Below are 8,489 nucleotides of genomic sequence, written 5' to 3' on the forward strand. Positions count from 1 at the left end.
GAATTAAACGACATATTTGGAAATAAGAGTTAGCTTTTAAATTTGATCATTGGTTTCTGGTATCAAAAACCTTTCTATTTAGGTTTTGATAAGATGGCCATAACTTGGCCCTAAATGAAATATATAACTATACTGAAGCGCAACAAGGCTGATTTTAAATACCTATATCCCTGAGAACTATAGATTAGAAACTTCCTTAAATGAGAAAATTAATTTAACTCTCCTATTTAAGGTGCATCTAACTGTAGTCTGTGGAAAAGCTAAAACTGCAAAAAATAAGGCATGCAGAAATAATGAAGTTAGTTCAGTGGCATCAGGGCTAATTGTTCTGGATGAGATAGTGGAGAAAATGTAGCCAAGTCTGGAGAACAAGCATTTCCTCTTTCAGTCTGCATCTCCAGTCTTCACAATACTGTTGATTTAATAGTCCTCACTTCTAATCTTACATATTTTTAGAAGTTTGATGGCGGTTTACAGGCCTCCAGTTTCTTCAATCCACCTCCTTTTGTTTCTCATGAACATGCAGACACACACCAAGAGAGTCTTGCCACTGTGATTCCAGCCTTCATGGAAACTTGTAATTCCATTGTTTCATCCTGTATCAGAAAAAGTTATCACGGTAGTTTTAAGCTCCCTGTATTAAAGCAATAGAGAGGAAAAGACCATACCTCCCCCATTCGAGCAGGGATTGTTATGTGGGGGCAATAATTAAGGTAAAGAGGACTAAAACAAAGTGGCATAAACTTCACAATGAAGGCAGATGCATAATAATAAAGTCATGCACAGCATGTTCATAAATTAGTGTTATGGCAGCTCTTTTTATTATAATGAATTACCTCAGCATCTTCTGGATGACAAAAGTCAGAGATCGTAGAAGACCAGTGAGAAGAAATATGTCAGTTCACACTTGTAATGCCCCTGTAGTAGGCTTACTTGCTCTGCTGAGAAAACATAGCTCCTGGCACCTTAAGTGTCGGAAGATTGGATGAAGCTCCCTTTCAGTCTGTGTGTTGACTGAGTACATGTGTGTGGAAGTTTGTGTCAGTTAATGTGTCAGTGAAACTCATGATAGTAGCATTAGATGACAATAGAGGGACAGTTGTGGCAGTTGTGAGTTTGACAGTATGGCATTTGGGACAGTAGGAAGGCAACCAGTGGCAGTTGATGACAGAAGCAGTTGGAGACTGTGGCAGTTGGAGTCAGTGTGGCAATTGGTGTCAGAGTTGAAAGGATTACTGTGGCAGTTGGTGTCAGGTAGTGGTAGTTGGTGGCCCTGTGGGTGTGATGGACACTAACAGTAGTTAAAAGTGTCTCTCTGTGGTACCTGAAGACAGTCAGAGGAAAACATATAGCAATTGGTGACCGTGGAAGTTGGTGATAGCAGAAACTGAAGAGAAACCTGTGGCGATTGGAGGAAAACCTATGGCGACTGGTAACAGTTATATACAGTTTGGCAGTTGGAGGACAACTGTAGCAGCTGGTGATAGGACAGCTGTAGTATTTAATAAAAATACCTAGGTCTTATACAGTGGGGAAGTAGCAATAGAAGGACAATTTTGGCAGTTGGAAGAGAGAGGAAGGCTAATTGTAGACCCAGTCTCTTCCTAGTGCTGCAGTATGGGAGTGGGATGGAGGAGTCCCATGGGTGGCAGAGGCCTTCATTTCCTGAGCACTGCCATGTAGTTATTGGGAAGTGGCTGTGAGAAATTGTAGAGATGGCCCAGGAAAGGCTAGTGGCTCAAGAGGGGTGGGAAAGAGGAGTTTGCAAAACAAAGGAGTTGAAAGTGAGAAGAAGAACTTTCTCTGGGGGTGGATTAGGGCAAAAGGGGACAAATGACACACAAAGGGCTATAAAGAACTAAAGAGATGGGTGAGCCCACAAAGTAGAACATTGGGGGAACTGAATAATGGGTTGAAAGAAATGAAGGTGCCTGAAGGGAAGGAGAGCAAGGATGGGGAAACAATGTGCAATAGTTAGCTGTGGGGTAGGGAATGGGTAACAAAGTATAGGAGTGAGGGAGAGATAGAAGAGTGAAAGGGCATGAAAAGAGAGAGAAAAAATTAGAAGAAAACAGATGCTCTGTCAGTCTGTAAAAAACTGAGGATATTTTTTCTTTCAGTCATCATGCAGTAGGTCTTCGAAATGGGGGATTAGATTTTACCTATAGAATAATAGTATAAGAGTCCAAATTTCTATTATATTCCAATAGGTTCTTATACTGTGCTCATCATTGTGGTATCTGAGCACCTCTTAAGAAGAACAAATCTACAACTGTTAGAATTTGTAACTGTACAAACCTTACCCCTGCTCAAAAATATAATAAAAAATAAGAGCATTAAAACCAGGTTACTATCCATACATGACATAATAAAAAAATGATAAACAAAAACTGCCTAACTGGGTACATGAAAATATAACTAACCTTAAAGAGCCCCAACACCTTCGTCATTTTATTTGTACAGAGACAGATTATATAACATGCTAGCAGTTTTTTTGTATAAAATTGGGTGCAGAGGAGGCTGGTTTTGCTAAGTTTACTGAAGTCTTTTTGCTAAGTTTACTGAGGTCATATTGTCTGCATTCTCATTATCCAGCTTGATTTTATGCAGAAATTCAAGGTGAGTCAAATGTCAGATTCCTGACAAGAGGAGCAAGTAAGAGATTTGAGCTAATAAGAGTCCAGTTTTTCACCATAGCTTTCTCACAACTGTTTAAAAAAACCTCAAAGGAATATCAAACCATTCCCCTCTTTCATGGGGCAGGAAGAATTGAAAGAACCAATCAACAAAGAACTATTGGTTCTAGACGTTTGCTTGTAAAGTGGTGAGCTAAAAGAATTTAATACCTAGATTAAAGAAGATGATAAATTTAGATAGCTATGAAGGTGGTGGAATCTTGTCTGAGAGTGATTTTATTATCAATATACAGGACATTAGTTGCCCCACAGGATAATTTATGTTGAGAGGAGATGGAAATGATGAAAACATGGTCATGGAGTTTTGGGACATAGTCAACTAAAAAAGTCTCATTGATTTTTTTAACCAACTATTATTAAAAAAAAAAAAAAACCCTAGAAATTAGAAAGAAAATATTTTTTCTTTATTTTCTAGTTTAATTTGTGGCTTTGGTACTGTTGTATGTCTTTCACACATCGAGAGGTAAGAGAAAAAGCTTTTATTAAAATAAAAAATGTGATTGTACAATACAACCATTGTCGGGGGGACTTGATCTTCGAGGCAGTGACCTTTCTGAGTTTTTGGGGTCCCAATTCCAAATGAGGCCTCTACATGCTATGATGCTATATGTATATATATATATATATATATTAAATAATAGTATCTGATAATGAAGGTTACTCACCTGTAATTGGAGGTTTTTGTGATAGACTCTCCACATTCATAGGGTATGCTAATGATGCATCTTAGATTTGTCCAGGCTGCACTTTTGATTTATCTAATGAAAAGGAATGTACAGGGACCACTCAAAGAAGAACCACTTTTAAACTGATTCTCTTAAATTGTTTAGATTTCAAAATTAATTATGGCCCCTCAATGCAATGGGGAAAGGAAGGATCATATATTTACTTCTTTTAATAAAAAATACACTTTTTGAATATACATAACATTTTGTCAGATGATCTGACAGCACTGTACAATAATTAATTCATCCTAACACCACCTCTCTAAAGTGTTTATGTTTCTACTACATATAGGAAAATAAGGTACAGAGTGACATACCCAACTTCAACTCAACAGTGAACCCGAAAGTTCTCACTCCCAAGTCTCTAAACATTGCCATAGTTGCTATTAAAGAATGCTGCAAGAATATAGCAGCCTACCACACAAGCACCATTTATGCTGAAGTTGTTCTAAATCAGGTGAGGCATGATTGACTAATCTTTTTTGGATATTTGGATGACGATTGTTCACAGGACTGGAGGCTGTTAATTTACAGAGATCCTTTCAAGGAGGCAGGTTAATTGGTAAAATGAATAGGATATAAAAGATTGACTCAGCTGACCCTTAATGTTACCATGATACAAACCAAAGGCTAAGACACTGAAAGTAATTGGGGTATAGAGATAGCCTTTCAAGAAGAATGGAGAGTGCTGAGTCTAGGCCTAAAGTATCAGAGTTCAAGTTGGGAAACCTTGCAATTGTGTGTTTTACTACATAACTTGCTTTGTTTTTATGGTCTTAGGCTGCAAAGTGCTTCTGGTGTGAACAGTGTGAGGCTCAGGAAACCAACACTCCTCTCACAGCTTTGCTGACTTAATAGAGGATAGAATGGATGGAGGTAGGTTTTCATGAAGTTTTCAGGTAGAAACTGAGGAAAGAAACGAGTGAAAAAGCTATTGATTGGATATCATCTGTATAGGTGTGGTACCTAAGTTTGAATGCTGAAAGGTTACAAGAAGATGGGGGGGGACTATAAACTCAGCTGGGGAGATAAAATACTACAAAGGATTAGTCTGCAGATAAAGTTTCTGAGCTTAAGATCTTCTGCATTAACTGAAATACTAAGAGTCCACCTATTTTGCCCTATATCCAGTTTCCAATAGCGCTGCTCTTTATTTAAAATATCTACAGTTTGTAACAAGAGTGATAACCAATAATCTAAATCCAGTTCCTTGTGTACAAGTCTCCAGATTACAAACCCACTGTCATACCTGATTAGAGATTAAAGTGTGTGTGTGTGTCACAAGGGGTCACAGAGCTGGCAAAAATGAAAAATCAAAGTGGGTTGCTGAGGTGTGTACTTAAGTGCTGTCTTACCAAAGCTGCTACACCCTAATTATGATAGACCCCCACCACTTTTTGTAGACACTTTTAAACATTGCGCTTGACACTAACTAGTGACCTTATCAATAGTCTCAATAGAGATTCTAAGGAACAGAGGTGAGGGGAGAGTGAAAATTCACTCCCTATAGGTGACTCTATAGAACAAGTCAAAGACATGTGGGTGAGCATATTGTCATTTTCACTATATATTCATCTCATTGGAACTGAATAGAAAGCTTCAGTATTCCACATAAATAAGCCTATATACCAACTCCTGAGAACTTTATTATTTATCATTTTGTTTGAAAACTCAAAAAGCCTTCCAAGGAACTCTAAAAACAACATTGGTATTTTTCTCTCTACATTAGACCAATTTTTTGGGCAGAATTAGTCACAGTTGCACTGAACACTAGTTCACTGGCACCAGTTTTAAATAGAGGATGAACTAGAATCCTGCCACCCATTCCTGTTGTTAGAAGAAAGCAATTCATATAATAGAAGTGTGAGTAATGTAAAGACATAAAGGAAAGCGCATTCTTTTGTTAAATGTTTCAGTGAAAAGCATTAATTCTCTACAATGTTTGAGCCAGAGATATCTCTTTCTTTCCTCACCTACAAGTCACTAGCAGATTCTCCTCCTTCCTGTTCAACTGAGGAGCAGATCACCTTACGAGGAATTAGTTGGCATGCTCATTCTTTCCATACATAACACCTGATGCAAGATCCATAGCTTGACTTTTTCTCTGCAGTAGTTCTTGGATTTGTTGTAAAAGATATGTTTCAAAAACACCTTTAAGGACAAAAACAACAAGAGATCTGGGGCACTTTAAAGACTAACAAATAAATATATAAAGTGCCCCAGATCTCTTGTTGTTTTTGCTGTATACAGACTAACACGGCTACCCCTCTGGAACCTTTAAGGATGTGAATAAGTTCTTATTCTTTTTCTGCTGGGCTGTTCTTCCTTCCTTTACAATTTGGTTTTTTTACTTATGATAAAAATGCAGCTCATCTCTATATGGGACTTGGGTTCAATTTGTTTCTCTGTTACAGAATACTGGGAATACCAATAGCTCCCCAACACTATAATAGTAATAACAGGAGGATTTTAGAGACATTTCAGGGAGCAGATTGTTTATTTAATTTAATCCTTACGTTTTAGATCCCACACTATCATAGATCAGTCTCCAATTAGAATTGTATCCCTGCACTGTCCATCTAAATGTCAACTGTGGCTGTTGTTTTTCCCTAATGTAATGGCACTTTATAGTTTGCATGTGTATTTGTAAGTTGTGACCTTTACTGCTTCAAAGTGTTTGTATTATTGCACTTATTAATACCTCACTTTACTCTTACATCTGGACAAGGGTTCAGTGGTTAATGACCATTAAAGTGCAGTTCTGCCCTGAGGAGTGGCTCTAAGAAGAATATATGATATTTAGTATTCATATTTTCTCACTGCTTTCCATATCAAATTTAGTTTACAAGTAAAAGAGTGTTTTGTTTTTCTAATTGCCAGACCTACAAACTCATGCTGGGTTCTCTACATTTTACCCATCATCAGTAAAGTAATATGCCTATGATACCTGTACCAACCTACTGAAAGTTAATTTGGATTCACAGTTGTGACTGAGGCATTTTATGAAGACAATAAATTTGCATAGATGTAACTGAGGGCATTAATTGGCCTGAAGAATCTTAATTACTGATGATGATGATGCATGAGCAAGAAAGAACCCAGTTTGGCTTTGGAGTCTAGGGTGATGACGTGAGTTAGACAAAATTATCTTTGAAAAATCAGTGAATTAGAAGAACCCCACAATAATGTTGTACAGAATAATTCTTCAGGTTCGAACTATCCTGTAATAAGATGGCAGTGTTCCCTGTTGATGTTTACAAGTAAAAACAATGAGAATCCTGTAGCACCTTAAAGACTAACAAATTTCTGCGGGCATAAGATTTCATGGCCTGCAACCCACTTCATCAGATGCATGAAATGGAAATCACAGATAGGAGGTATATATATATACATCCAAGGGTAAGAAATAACAATGGGGAGGGCAAGTGCTAACAAAGTCAATTCAGTTAGAGTAGATGAGGCCTAGTCACAACCATGGATTAGAAGATGAGAATGTGTGAACAGTGACAATTCTTGTAATGAGAGAACCATTCCAAGTCCCTATTCAGACCCAGTCTGATTGTATCAAGTTCGCATATGAGTTCCAACTCTGCAGTTTCTTGCTGAAGCCTGTTTTTGAAGTTTTTTTGTAGAAGTATGGCAACTTTCAAGTCAGCTACAGAGTGTCCTGGGAGACTGCTACTCTCCTACTGGTTTATGGATGGATGGATGGATATTACCATTTTTATGTTTGTGTCCATTTATTCTTTTGCATAGTGACAGTCCGGTTTGGCCAATGTACATGGCAGACGGGCATTGCTGGCACATGATGGCATATATTACATTAGTAGATGTGCAGATGAATGAGCTTCTGATGGTGTGGCTGATGTGGTTAGGACCTGTGATGGTGTCACTAGAGTCGATGTGTGGGCAGAGTTGGCAATGGGGTTTGTTGCAGGGATAGGTTCCTGAGTTAGTGTTCTTGTTGTATGGTGTACAGTTGCTGGTGAGTATTTGCTTCAGGTTGGGGGGCTGTCTGTAAAAAAGGATAGGCCTGCCTCCCACGGCTTTAGCGAGTGAGGGATCATCTGCTAGGATAGGTTGTAGATCCTTAATGATGTTTTGGAGAGATTTTAGCTGGGGGCTGTAGGTGATGGCCAGTGGTGTTCTGTTGGTTTCTTTGTTGGGTCTGTCCTGTAGTAGGTGACTTCTGGGTACTCCTCTGGCTCCTGTCAATTTGTTTCTTCACCTCTCCAGGTGGGTATTGTAGTTTTAAGAATGTTTTATGGAAATCCTGTAGGTGTTTGTCTCTGTCTGAGGGATTGGAGCAAATCCAGTTGTGTCTTAGGGCTTGGCTGTATACAATGGATCATGTAATGTATCCAGGGTGGAAGCTGGAGGCATGAAGGTATGTATTGCAGTCAGTTGATTTTTGGTATAGGGTGGTATTAATGTGACCATCCCTTATTTGTATTGTAGTGTCCAGGAAGTGGATTTCTTGTGTGGACTGGTCCAGGCTGAGGTTGATGATGGGGTGGAAATTATTGAAATCCTGGTGTAATGTAAAAGATTACATTGATTCTACTGTCTCACTGAGTACGTGGCTCATTACTCCACTCAAGTATAATGGAAGGGTGGGTATGGCTCTATAAAAAGAGAAGATATATGCTGCAGAGTGAGTGATCTTGAGATAGAAACCCCAGAAGAAAAAGAGCTTGGGAGTAGTCTTGAGCTAAACTTTATTTTATTGTTAATTCCTTTAATATAGCCAAACTTCAGGAAGGGGGTGAGTTTTTGACTCTATAACCATTTATGTTTAGCTGCCCGGAAACACTGAAAATGTCTGTTATCATCAGAAGAAAAGTAATGATGAAGGAAGGTTGATACAGCCTTCCAAGGTTTTTATGAAAATAACATTCCAGGCTTGATGGAGGTATATATGGAAAAAAAAATCAGTGGCTTCAGTTTTTAGTGGACCGGTGGTCCACATCGTAATTTAGCATAATTGTAGGTAAGATCAGAGAAGGCCAAAATGGCTTATTAGAAAGTCTTTTGAAGTTATCCAGGTGTGTGAAGTTGTTACAGGTAA

This window comes from Emydura macquarii, unplaced genomic scaffold, assembly GCF_026122565.2.
Source record: "Emydura macquarii macquarii isolate MOO-44397 ecotype Brisbane River unplaced genomic scaffold, CSIRO-AGI_Emac_v2 contig_1483, whole genome shotgun sequence".
Classification (NCBI taxonomy): Eukaryota; Metazoa; Chordata; order Testudines; family Chelidae; genus Emydura; species Emydura macquarii.